Source organism: Thunnus albacares, chromosome 13 (assembly GCF_914725855.1).
Source record: "Thunnus albacares chromosome 13, fThuAlb1.1, whole genome shotgun sequence".
Classification (NCBI taxonomy): domain Eukaryota; kingdom Metazoa; phylum Chordata; class Actinopteri; order Scombriformes; family Scombridae; genus Thunnus; species Thunnus albacares.
Genome location: NC_058118.1, coordinates 11,322,730 through 11,336,629, shown reverse-complemented (window position 1 = coordinate 11,336,629; position 13,900 = coordinate 11,322,730). Strand labels below are relative to the sequence as shown.

The 13,900-nt window shown below is 38.6% G+C and overlaps 1 protein-coding gene across 3 annotated transcripts in view; it reads right to left on the bottom strand.

Annotated features, from left to right (window-relative positions):
- Window positions 1–5,106, bottom strand: part of LOC122995682 — a 40,616-nt gene extending 35,510 nt beyond the window's left edge. For all 3 annotated transcript variants that reach the window (XR_006406838.1, XR_006406837.1, XM_044371013.1), the window contains exons 1-2: window positions 4,865–5,106; window positions 4,086–4,197 (exon numbers count right to left, since the gene is read on the bottom strand). The gene's annotated coding sequence lies outside the window, so the exon portion shown is untranslated. The remainder of the gene's footprint in view (window positions 1–4,085; window positions 4,198–4,864) is intronic.
- Window positions 5,107–13,900: the final 8,794 nt, after the last annotated feature.

Genomic DNA, 13,900 nt, shown 5'->3' with positions numbered 1-13,900 from the left:
TACCGATGGATTCTGATAGTATTTAACTAACATTTGTTATTTAAAGCTGCTATAGTCAATGTATTCATACTAGCAATGGATGACATGATTACTTATATGTGAAAGATGTCACTTGTAGTGGTGAACCCACAGATAATTATCATCCAACTCTGCAGTTCCTCTATGAAACATTTTAGCGTCTTTCAGCTCATTGTTTTGGTTTTCAGTCCACAACTTTAAAAGTCTGTCTTAAAACAACTCATATTATCTGAAGATAATATGAGGCTTCAGCCATCTGAGTTAGTCAAATGAAGTGGATATCTTCCATAGTTAGTCTTTTTCGTCAAAAAATTTTGCTTTGTGTCTTGACAAACTGTGTTTTCCTGTTCAGCTGCAGTGGAGGGATCATAACAAAAAGAGGGAAAAGACAGTAACTTTGAAAGATTGACTTGATTTGACTCATTTGGATGGCTGAAGCCTCATATTAGCTTCAGATATATTTTTGCACTGAAGGAGGGTTGTGGATTTTGTCCCCTTACACTTACATCAAAAGTGCATCATGAACGGATCTGTTAATGGTCAGTATGAACAGGAGGAATGACTACAGTAAGAAACACGTGTCAATGTTCATTTGGGCTCCTGACTGTTGTTTTAAGACAGACTTGACAAATTGTGAACCTATCCTTTAATATTTTGGTTCATTCAGAGCACTCATCATCATACTTTTTGGCCACAGCAGGCAGCTGTTTTCAGTTTAAAAAAAAAAAAAATCCAACTGTATGCTCCCTGCCTAGCATCAAACAGCGGACAGACAAAGTTAGCAGCTAGCTGGTGAAGAAAGCTGAACATGTAGTTCACTAAAGAGATATTTTCTCAGGAGTTGGTGGATATCAAAACAGATCTCAAAGAAGACTGAATATTGGACTTAAACTCATCAGATTGCCAGAAACATGACTCAAATAAATGCTATCCTCTGCTGTAAATAAGCCACTGTTTGCTAACATGTTCGCCAAAACAACTTTATAAGATGATTATGTAGGATGATTTTAAACGTGTTGTTTTAACTCCTAAACTGTTATATGAAAAGCATATTAACTGTATTGCACTTGTCTGTGCAAACAAGACATCAATAAATCTGTTTCAGGTGATAGTATATGCATTTCATATGTTGGATTTCCAAAACCTGATATGGAAATCTTTTGGTTAAAACTATGATTACACTTCCACAGCTGGGATGTAAACCAGCTGCAGTTTCCATATGAACAAAATAAATACATGACATGCAGAGGGGAAAAAGTGATGTGAACACAAACTTAAATAAATAAGTGGTGCAGCGGTGATATGAGCTCATGAAATCCATTCTCAGCAATCACAGTCCAATCACTGTGAGATGCCAAAGCGTCAAAGACACTTAAAGAGTGAAGAACAGTTGACGTCTGTTCGATAACGTGCAGGGAACACAGTCCCAACCTGCGCTCGCGTTCCTGAGTGTTTGTGCCTTGTTTGTGCAGATATGGCTCTCGCTGCTTCTTTCTACGGAGAAAGCTCTGAGTCGTGGCAGAGAGCAAACTTCCAACAACAAGTTTCAGAAAGTCCCTCTCTGTGGAGCCAAGTGTTAACGCAAACCCTTTGACTCTACAGGAGGGAGAGTGGAGGAGGTGAATCCAGCTCTGGCTCAAGAGCAGCACAGATGAGTGATATTGCCTCTCTCTCCATCAGCCCTGGCCGCACGAGATGTACATGTGATCAAAATGTACATCAAAAACATAATTGAATCATCTTCTCTCCAGAAGCCCGGCTGAGCTGAGCATTTAATTTGTAGCTCACCACTTCCATAAATTCACAACACATATTCAAGAGAACAGGCTTTGCTCTGTTATGAAACATGATGGACTTCCTGGTCCATTAATATAGGTTTCATAATAGGTACCAAGACGTGCACCGGATGATCTCAGATTCTTTTCAACATCGGAAAAAGCAATGCAAGATTGTTGCAACATATATTTGGCAAATTCTGCAAAATAACGTTTCAGCTCATATCCACAAGAGTTAGTTTTGGTAAATTTACAGTGCCTGATAGAATATTATTTTTTCTCAAGTCATAAATACCACCATATATATCATCATATTACATAATACAGTACATGTATTACAAGAGACTTAACTGTCACAGGTATAAATCTTCCATTTCACCTCTTTTTCACTGTTGATGTAAAAATACAGAGGTGAGTGAACTACTCACACATTAAAAATGAATAAGCAATCACTTAGAAACCAGATAGGAGGTGAGACTCAACATGTGTATTTCTATTGTAATGTAAGACCTGTAAAAGTTGTTTTATGTATTATTTCTGTATGTGTTTTTTGGAGGGTTAAACAAGTACTGGCTAAAACAGAGAGTTTGGTGAACTTTACTGTTCCCACTCCACCCACCGACTTTCAGCCAAATTTTCTGGCTCCTGGCATGCAGCCCACAAAGAGCTCTCCTAGTTCATGTTACATCAGTATCAATGGTATGAATGATGGTAGAATTAAGTACTGACAGACAATGAGGTGACTCCAGTCCTACGTCAGAATTGGCTTCAGCATGGTTATTCTGCTTTATGTCGGCTGTCATGGGTTTTTTTTTTCATGTATTGCATATTACAGCAACAGTTCCTCCTAACCCCTTTCCCACCCTTCCACCCTCTACATTTGAAATCAGAAAGACTACATGGATTCATCCTCTGAAGTCAGGACATATGTCTGACAGTCTGTAATGTGCTAATGTTAGTATTAATGTTTTGTCACTGTAGCAAATTCACACACACGCCACACAGTCAGTATGGAGAGAGACTGATCTTTTTCAGTATTGCGTCCACTGGGGTCATCTGAGGTTTCAATCTGTTACTAATCTCTGTCTCTCCTCGCCCTGCAGGTGCCTGATTGGAGTAACTCGGAGCACCTGGGCCCGGTGGTCCTAGGTTAATTACCTACTTACCTAGGTTACACTGCTGCAGCTCATTCATTCTCTCTGCTGCTGCTCCCTGCTTCTCCCTTCAGGCCCCTGTTTGGTTATGTTACTTTAGCTATTTATTTTTGCCTTTATGCTCCTTACACCACCCACACACACACACACACACACACACATCTTCCAATCAGGCACATCACACTACTGACTTTGCTGACATCCACACTCCATACTTAAATTACTTAAAGTTACATTTTAATTTGGCTTTCAGTTGGTTAATTGGTTTAATAAAGTTTGCTTTTGTTAAAGTTCAACATGGTGTGTCTCCCGTTTGTCTCCCATAATTGGAGCGAACTTTTAGTGTATAGACATAGTAAAATGTGTTGCCTACCGTCTTTGTATGAATTTAAAACTAAATAAAATATTCCAAGTTTTGTAAGTTTTGGAGGACAGACAGCTGAGAGACACACTCATAGGAATACAGAACCGTATGTACAGAGTTTACAGAGAATCGAGGTAAGATCCAAAACACATCTTTATACTGGCGTGAAGTCATTCAGCTTTAACAAGATTCTTTAGTCATTCATAGAGTGTTAACAGTGTTGTAAATCGTGCGTGCTGTATCAACAAGGTTGCTGGTAGATCAGCCAGGTTGCTGATATTCTGTGGCTTTCGTCTCACACCTCAAGAGAACAGTCACAGTCTGAATCTATTACAGCGATTTCCCAAAGTCCCACAGGCCCCATAAAACCATCAGACCTCATGCCAACCAGGTCACTTTACAAACAGAAGTGTGAGGACCCGACTGCTTGCGTTTCATACAGAGCTTGATTAAAAATGCTCTCTGCCATTTTGAGTCATTTTTGCTAATATTGCAGATGGGTGAGAGGGTTAAGAGCTACATGTGAGATAAACAAAAAAAGAAAATATAAAAATATCTGGAATATAGCATACACATGGACTTTTTTTCTGCTATGATAACTTGGCACTAATGGAGGTCAGTGTAAATAACATGAGGGCATCGTTGTTTGGGGTTGGATCACTTTGGATTTGTAATGCTTTCTTAAGTTTCTTTTCCCGATTCAACTAACATGAGAGGTATGAAGCTGACTGGCAGGCTTTGTGTGTGTTTTTCTTCCTGATCTGTCAAGATTACCTCATTTCTGGTGTAAAGTTTTGATGTTGATTTGCCCTGTTGATATTCCATCTGGGGAGCGTTCATCTAAAGGCGTCGACTCCAGACACAAAGTCTTGAGGACATACTGTACCTAGGGAGCAATACACATAATTTTATTCAGACTTGACAAAACCAGAGGGAGTTTCTGTATTCTATGTGTGTCATCTGACTGATGTCATCAAATGAAACTCTTAGCTGGGCCATTTTATTGCACCTGGCCACCTTTACCATTACACTTTTGTAAAGGAATTTGAATGTAATGTTTGGTTCTTTGTATCTTCACGTTTGCTCAGCAACACTGTCAGAATGCTGGGCCTGACAACATTTACACTAAATTTAGAAATTGCATCACATTAGGACCAGTGCCTATTGAATTAGGTGTGGGTCATGACAAAATGATGCTTGTGCAAGCTCAAGCTCCCGAGATAATTCTGCTTTTTGGCATAAATTTAGGAGTTCTGGCGGCGGTACAAAGCAGTCAGAGTTGTTTTTCATCATCAAACCCAAAGACTGTCAAAAAAAATAATGGACGCAGCCACCGTGATGTCACCCATTAGTTTGTGAACTCCTGTTTTGAGGGCTTGAGTTTGGCATTTTGACCGTTGTCATGTTGGATTTTAGGAGCCAGAAGCAAACTAGCTGCTAGCTTGGTTAGCACGGTGCATTTACAGTGTATGGTTAACTGTGATAACATTAATGCTAATAGGCTATTCGCTGTTGAAAAACTGGCTTAAACCATTAAAACAAAATGTACTTACCAGAAAAACTGAACATCCGACTGCTGAGAGGGTCTTTTAGTACAACCAAACGTTGAACAAGACTTTAAGGTCATCAAAATGTCATAATTAACTTTCATGAACTGAAACAGTGACGGCTACAGCTACGCCTATACTATGTGAATCTGGGGCTATGCCTTGTTTACAGAACCGGGGCTAACGTTAGCTGGGAGGCTAGCAGATGCTAATTGGCTGTACTTCCCTCCGGTCATGCTGTGGCTAACGCTCCGCTAGCCTCTCAGTTAACGTTAGCCCTGGCTCTCCATGTGGATCCAACCGGAGCACCGAGACCCGTTTTTTCTTCAGATTAAAGTGGGAAGAAGCAGCGGGTCTGACGGGCAGCTTGAGTGAAGGGGAGCCTGCTGAGGAAGCACCGGGAGCCGCCAGGGAGAAACAGTCTGTCGAGGAGCTGCTTAATTGGGCTGCACAGATAGGAAACACCTCGGCTGACAGGATGCACCACTCTGTTTGGAAAAAAAATCTTTTTGGTTTATACCGGCAGTTGGCAACCAGCATATTAGGTGCATTACCGCCACCTTCTGCTCCGGAGTGTAGACCAGAGATTAAATCCTTCACATTAATCCTGTCTGTCCAATGAACTCAATAAAAACTCTACTGCTCCACCCACTTGGCAGGTTCATTCAAGTTTTAAGGCTTCCTAAATTCTTCCTTCATATATTGTCTTTCTTGATCATACTTAGTACAATCTATGTTTACAAGCATAATAGTCTCCTCAGCCATCTAGAAAAAAATATGTGCATATATCGGTATTGGTGCATATATCGGTAATCAGCAATCGGCCACGGTGATTTGGAAATATCGGCATATCGGATATCAGCAAAAAATCTAATATCGTGTATCCCTAAAAAAATAATAATTTTAAAGGTTCCTTGTTTCAGAACTACCCGCCACGTTGCCACAGATACATCCACGCAAGTTGCTGATATCAAATCTCTAAACTGGCACAATGCATAACTGCATTCTTTCATAATTTTACCTTGACAGGATTGATTTAGACATGTAACACAGTTCACATACCTCCATCTGCTCTCTCCCTGTGTGGAGGTCAGGATAACTAATGACGGTTGGATACGAGTCAAATATGACTGCCATCCCAGGGCTGGATACACACACAAAAAAATGATTCTTGGCCTTCATAAACATGAAGCAATATTTTAAAGTAAACTGTAACTGAAATATATGAACTCAAAAGTTTATTTATTATTAAACTTAATGAAAATGTGCTTCCACACATTGACCTCATACATCCTCACACACTGCAGGAGAAATGACCTATTTAATTATTTATTATTATAATTTAATTAATTATTAATTATTTAATTCCATTTTTAATTCAATTTAATTTTCAATGTAATTCAGTTTCAGTTTAGTTAAAATTGCATAAATTAATTTTGATTAAATTAAATTTAACAATTCAATTTAATAATTGGATTTTATTTTAGTTCAACATTTTATTTAATATGATTTTATTATTCAATTCAATTTAATTTATTTAACTGGCATCTCTCTCTCTCACATCCCTGCTGGGAGGATCTAAGACACAAAGAGGAGATAAAGTGAGGGAGCGAGGCACCATGTTAGCCAAATGGAAAGCATCCATTGTGATCACAACCCCTGATATCCTCCATCCTTTGCTTTTTAGAGGACATTTTTTCTTCCAGCATCGCAACATTTAAATTGCTTGATGTCAAAATAACTTGTTTGAGCAATGATGACAAATTTGATAACACCATATGCCTGATATATCAACTGTCTGATGTCATATCCAGCGGTAAAATAATTCTTTGTTCACCACCGTTCATTTATCTCACAGATGCTGCTGTCACTGTCAATGAGTCTAAAACTTGAGGGTTGTCAGATCATCAGGAAGGAGCCCCCATATCTCTTAATTTCTTCTCCATCAAAGTATCCTACTTTTAACAGAAAACACACAAACCTGGCAAACTCTGCAGAGACTTTACCGATAACACCGTGAGGAGTTACAATGACAAAACCATTTCATATCATAGCAATATTTGTGGGGACAATTCAACAACCTCTTGACATTGTTGGGGACATATCTCTTCCATCCAAACCCAGATCTACACCTATGATGTACAGCGTCTCCAGTGTTTACTGTGAGTCTGTATAGTGGATTATGGAGCATTTTCAACACCTCCACTCATTAGGAATACTTCTTTTAGTGCTTTGGGGGGGATAGAAATACTGTATGTCTAATTTGGATTCACTGAATAACTTTTGTAGATCTGTGATGTTATTTTACATGTAGTTTTTTTATGACTATGTTTCACGCTACAAGACACTTCCATTTAAATCACCTTTTAAATCACCTTTGCAATGTGAGCACGTGTATTTCCTTTATTACCAGGGACGACACAAGCAAGACTGCAAGCATAAGTTGCACTGTTGGACCTCCCCACTTTGCCCAGGGCTTACAAAGGCTAGTTATTAAAATGACAGGTGGTGTCACTTTTTACACTTCCTTTGAGGTACAGGCTGTAACTACTATCGTGTAAAGAAAGTGTACTGAGGGAGGGGAAAAAACTTTACTAGCATGTTGCATAATGTTGAATTTCGAGGGCCCCTCTCGTTCTTTCACAGGTGAAAAGAGAATTCACACTGACATGCTTCGTTTCATCACCCTGACACAGCTGCCAGTCTCAAAGCTGCAACGCAATCTCTGCATGCAAGACATTTCTCTGTAATACTGGTGTGGTTATGTCAACAGCTATAAAAGTATACATAATGCACATTGGCAGATGGGGAACAGCATTAGAAGAGTGGCATGAAGACACTGTTCAGATGTTTTAAACTACCGAAACGGTATTTACCTTATATGGCTCATTGAAGTTCTGAACTGAATTATTGGGATAAAAAGCATATTTTTCCACTCAGATTCTGACTCAAGGTTCAGATGTTTAGTTTTTGAGCTTGAAAAAGTATTTAATGAATTCCCTCATAAATCCTAAAAAGTAAAGGTCTCTCAAGGGGAGCTACATATATAACTGCTCAGCAAAAACAAACACAGAAAGAGCGACCCCTCTTCACCATGTACATTGCATCCTGCAAAGTAATTTTACTGTGAGAAACTCCATTTGTTATTTTGTGTAATCGTTTTGACTGTCTCCAGTCCTTTTGACTCATTATAAAATCTATGTTTCAGCAATGATTAAGACTTAACACCTTTAGTCCAGTGATAAAGTGTAAGTTGGTGTCATGTTGGTGACAGCATTGGCTAATGTTAGCCGCAAACTACACAGCACAGATTAAACACTCATGAAAAAGGATTGCAGTCTTCAAATAGTTTTAGTTTTTAATTTTATTTCTGTGCCATACAAACATTTGGCCCATCCCACATGGGATTACAAGACACCACTATTTTACAAAACATGCATCTTCCAGTAAAACATAAACGAAGCGTATACAGGAGCATGTGGAAAAAGAAAAGAACACATGCAAAATAGAACAAAACAAAACAAATATACCAAATTAACTGTTCACAGAGGAGAACTGTTATATATCAGATTATCTCGATAAAGGACTTTTTTTCTCTTCTCCCAGGCTGCAACTGGCTAATTTATTTATATGTTTCATATGTGAACAGACAACTGAGTCTTTGTGCATCTTCAATATCTATTTCTATCTTACTAAACAAAGAATTGCACAGTTCCCAATAAAAAGGACAGTGGAAAACAAAACAGAACTCATTTAGACAGCACGTTGGATAAATCAGCTTTTCTTCTTCTAGATTAACACACTGTCCAGTTTCAACAGTAATATGTTTTTTTGTTGTTGTTTTTTTTTTTTTTTACCAAACTTGTAGTAACTTGCTCTATTTTGAAATCACTGACATAGTAATTTGTGGTAGAGACGAACTCAGACTACATCCCGCCTTTGAAACACATACCAAACAGAGCACCTTGACCTCTGTAAGAGATGTCTGTCAAAATGTGTCGGCCTGTTTTGATTGGAGCAGTAGGGAGCTGCAGTGCGTCTGTGACCCTGCTGAAGTGTCAACGAGCAAGATGCTGATTCCTCACCTGCTCCGGGGCGACTCTGCACTTACTGACCTAAGTTGAGGTTGAGAGGAAGGTCTGAGAGGAGTATTTTGCCCTCAGGGGATGAGGAGAGGACAAAAAAATCTCACTGATATGTAAAATTGGTGACATAGTAACACAGTTAATAACAAATATAATATATAAAAAGTTTTACAAAATAATGGAAACACCACATGATTCAAGATTTTGAAGACTCTCTCATGACAGTCAATGACGCAGGCATTTTGATATGCAAAGCAGACATGAAAGCTCTGCAACAAGGCAAAAGTTTCTCTGACTAAACTGCAACTCAAAAGTATATTTAACATGTCATTAGGAACAGTATCAAATATTATGAAGGCATATGACAATACAGTCAATTCAGTTATAAGCAGAATATTAATGTTGTAGCTGGTTTAACTGCTTCAAATACTGCTGGTAAGTTTAAACTCTATTTTTATGAACTCACTGTATGTTTTGCTTGCTAAGTTGCTAAAGAATTGACCAATAAACATGTGTTTTTAGTTGTGGAGATTTGTTCAAAAAAATGTACCAATAATAAGAGAAGTAGGCTTTCAAACATGATGTTGATCCAGCAAGAAACTCTTCAGGGATCTTGTCGAGAGGTCAAGAGTCATTAGAGGTAGGCAGTTACCAGAATTGAGAGTGACTGATGGTGTGAGTCAGACAGTTGTTCCAAGGAGGGGTCAGGGGGAGGTCAACATCACCATTTTGATTCTTCTCAGCCCTCAGGTATCATGTTTTTCCATCTGCTTATCGCAAGAGAATTTTTCAAAACTCTTAACATTGTTGAACACAAAAGTCCACTGAGAAATTTTCAGTTTTTGTCTGTTAATTAGCAAATGAAAAGTCTTGTAGCGCAGTTGCCTTCCCCTCTGTCCTGTCTCACACTACTTCCTCCCTTTGACCTTAATTACTGCCCGAAGAGTCAAATAAAATAGGACAGGGGTGGAGTATAGAGGGTAGGACTGCAACTGGATAAAGTCATTTTGCAATTGAAATATGTTGTTGTTTTCCCAGAAAACGTGGTCCTCTGAGTTTTCTCAGTGTAAGTAGATGGAAATAGGGCAGTGAGGCGGGATGTCAGAGTTCCTCAAAGGCCTCACTGCACATCTGCACTGTGCAACAGAGGACACACCACTAACAGGAACCAGATCCACATCATCTAAAGGTCAGATGCTAGAATCAGCGGTTAGGCACGCTTACACAATTTTAGTGCGTTTCTGTGTCATATTCTGACATTGTTATTGGACGTTATTGTAAATGACAACATCGGCGATCTGCAAAGATTCAAGTATAATCCTGTTTTTAATTAAACTCTGCGGTGATAACTACACAATGGAAAAAAAATTAGGTTTACCTCAAAATGTAGCACACACACTTGTTAATCCCAGCTGGTGCTGGTGGTGGTCAGCTCCTTCTCTGAGTAATTGCTGTATCTGGGAGTGTGTGCGCCAATCTGCGCATGTGTGTACATTCATCTTTTTTAAGTCTGTTGTGAAAACGATGGAATTCCCCATTGAACTTACTCACTTCTTGATACTGCAGCTGCTGGTCTGTTTTACTTGGACTGTCAGTGCTGTGGTTTAGAGATGGTACTCACTGTGGTCAGTGAGTGACGTGTTACCTTTGGCTGGCACACTTTTTGTTGCGCACATATACAGGACATCTGTTGTTAGGCGCCATGAGGAGTCATCATCATCATCATGTTAATGGTACATGTCTCTAAGCATCATTAAGAGCAGCATATTGTTTTATCTCTCTAGTCCAGTGCTGTGTTATTGTGTGAGCTTCACCCAGAGGACAGACATTTTTTCCACAGGCAGGACATCTACAGTACTTCAAAGGCTTTTGTTAATGAATCTAACAGATATCTTTAGACAGTAGCAAGAAACAATATCCCTTATGGGCCGGAAAGTGACTCGATACTGTGATTAAATTGGCCACAATAACATCTGTGTGGATCAGGGGTCAAGTGCACGCCCGGTTTCACTTAAATCAGTGATGCATTAATAACATCTGTAGAACAATGTCAAATTTGCATTTGCAGATCTGAGCTCCAACTCTTTAATCTAATACATCATTGTGATGGAAAATTATAACAGCAGCATGGCCGTGGTTGCAGTCATGACAGTATTTTACACATGTATTTCCTCACCATTTTAAAAACTTAACAGTAATATACTCAGTAATATACAGAGCCTGTTATATCTCTTAACAAATAATCTATGACAGACTGTGAACATATCTTGATAGGTAACTTTAAGTGTACTTAAGAAAAATGTGAGCTTTCATGGTTCCTAACATTATTGTAGTATTAAGCAGTGTTTGAACAGCTAGATAAGATGTAATGTAAATCATTTGGCTGTAAGTTTTTTAGAATTAACTGTGGAGATTTGTGCAAACTCTGAAGTTCACATAAAGTGACACGTGAGCATCTCTGATGTGGAGAAAATCCCTAAAGGTCGACAACTGTCGCTGCAGACATTTAAGTGTCCATCACAGAGTCCAAAATGAAAAAAACGTTAGTCCAGCTGCTTGGGATAAACTTATATTTTATGGGAGGTCTTTGGTGTGTGGTCAGAGCTGTGATATCTATGATAGTTTGGGAGTATAAGGTTTTAGTTTCATCATAAAAATCTTATAAAACCAAGAAAATCATCTTCTTTTGTAATTATAGTTTCTTTACTTTCAAATTCAACTAAAGGTGGACTGAGGAATGAAAATGATTCCAAGTCATTGTTTCATAAAACTAATCAAATTTAAGATATTTTAATTGATAACACTATCCTAAACACAGCTGGAGTAAGTCAATTAATCCATTGGAATAAGATCAATATTTAGCGTGATCGTAGCAGTGCACGTCAGTCAGAGATCAGTTGTGAAACTTCACAGATGTTTGTCCCATTGAGAGATTTGCAGTAGAAAATACAGATGTTTGACTTTGAGACGTATGGGGCCACCATCAATGCAGCTTGAGCGTTTTGTCTCCTCTCATTGCCAGCGAAATCCCAGAGCATGAGACAGGAGGTGGGAGCCCGCCAGTATCAGCCCATGATATCATGAGAAAGGAAGTGAGCTGCGTTAAATGTTCCTAGGATTCAATTTATGAAGTCCCTCTGAACTGCACGTGGAAACAAAGGGAGCGGATTTATATACTGACATCTGACACTGATTTTTTTATATCATCAGCATCAGGAAGACGACGCAGTCAGGTGTTGTTTGGACTTGGTCGTATTGTCAGGTATTCCTGTTATTGAGTCTAGTTTCTGTGGACTCAGTACTCACACTCTTTGAGCTTGTTTGTCAAGAAATTTCTCAGTTTTCTTTCAGCATCTATTGGGAGCCTGAAAGCAATTAAATATTCCCTCTTAGTGGTCCACATGTTGAAGTACAGAACTCGTAAATATGAGCTGCTGCTTGTAGGAACACATAAAATGAGAAAACTCACTTAACTTTATCAAAAGGTTGACGTTTACTAAAACGTCTACATCCCCAACACATGGGGAGAAGAGGGGGGATATTATCACGTTCCAGTCTTATAAAAGGTTAAATCACAATTTTTGGGAATTTCTGTCAGAGTGAATGACTAACAGTACCAGTATGAGTCATTTACAGCAAATCATCACATCTCTGCAAAGGACACACTGCAAGACACTGCAGGAGTCTACTGATGCCTGCTTGATGTTTTCCTGTTGCTTGTATGTCACAAATATACAGTTTGAATTAAATAAATTTCAGAAAAACTTTCAATTTGGTGTCATAACAGAAAAAATAGCTTTATATTTTGTGAGCTGAAATGTTTTTCTCGTTAAAGTGACTTATGTTGCCATATGGAAACACTTCATAGATGCTGGTGATTTTGTTCCTCATTTTTCTTAATTTGCTGCTTACAGCAAATATAAAGGGAACATTTTTCCTGTGGTTTCATAAGTAATGCAGTAAGGTGTTAATCTTACACACTATTATGGCCCCATCAAAGAGATGGTCTGTGAAGCCATGAGTATATTTCAAAGGCTGGTCAAGATCAAAAGATCGTGGGAAGATTAAAACACTGCCTGCACTCACTTTATTTAAGTCATCTTTATTGATGATATTTAGTCTGGGATCTTAGGTGAATCATTAACAGTAAACGCTCTTTTCGCATGGAATAGTCCCATTAAGGTTTGACTAATCTAAGGACAGTTCCCACAGAATGTCAGGTAAAAGCAGATTTTTCAGTCATGGTGGTCAGTTATTTCTGAAAACATCACCACCAATATCTACACAAACTCTCAAATGACATGTTAAAGTTTTACTTTAAACCTCCTAATGCAAATGTACCTTGCTCTTTTTTAGAGATGTCATCATATAAAGTTTCCTTTCAGTCAAACTTTTAACCAAAAGTTAAAAGTTACAACCAACACTCTGGGGGTCAGGCCCAGTTTCTCTGAGAGAATATCAATTAAAGCAGATTAAGCTTTAATCGAAACAGTAAAGCCTTTTTTAAAACGTGGCTTTCTAAAACATCTTGAAAATGAACCACAAACCACATTAATTATGCAATCTTGGACTGAGTTAAACATTATTAACTCCAGTCACCCCTGTTAGTCTTCATGAATGAGAGTGTATGTGCACAAAGCGCTGGCCTAGAGCTGCTTATAAAAGTTGGACCATCAAAATACAAATTTGATGGATTTGGAGAAGAAGGTAAAGATAAAACGCACTCAGTAATACAATACCATCTTTGTGACAGCTTTGTCAGTCCGTGTAAAATCTAATGATCTTTGCATGTGTCTTGAGGAAAGTGGGGTTCCCTCACACTGTTTATTACAATACACTTAAGACTCATTGATTCAGTCCATAAATCTAAGGTTTGAAGGCCCCAAAAGACTTACATCAGAGCTCAAGCTCTATGTGAAAATGATATGAACTAAGCCATGCACAGCTGATTTCACAG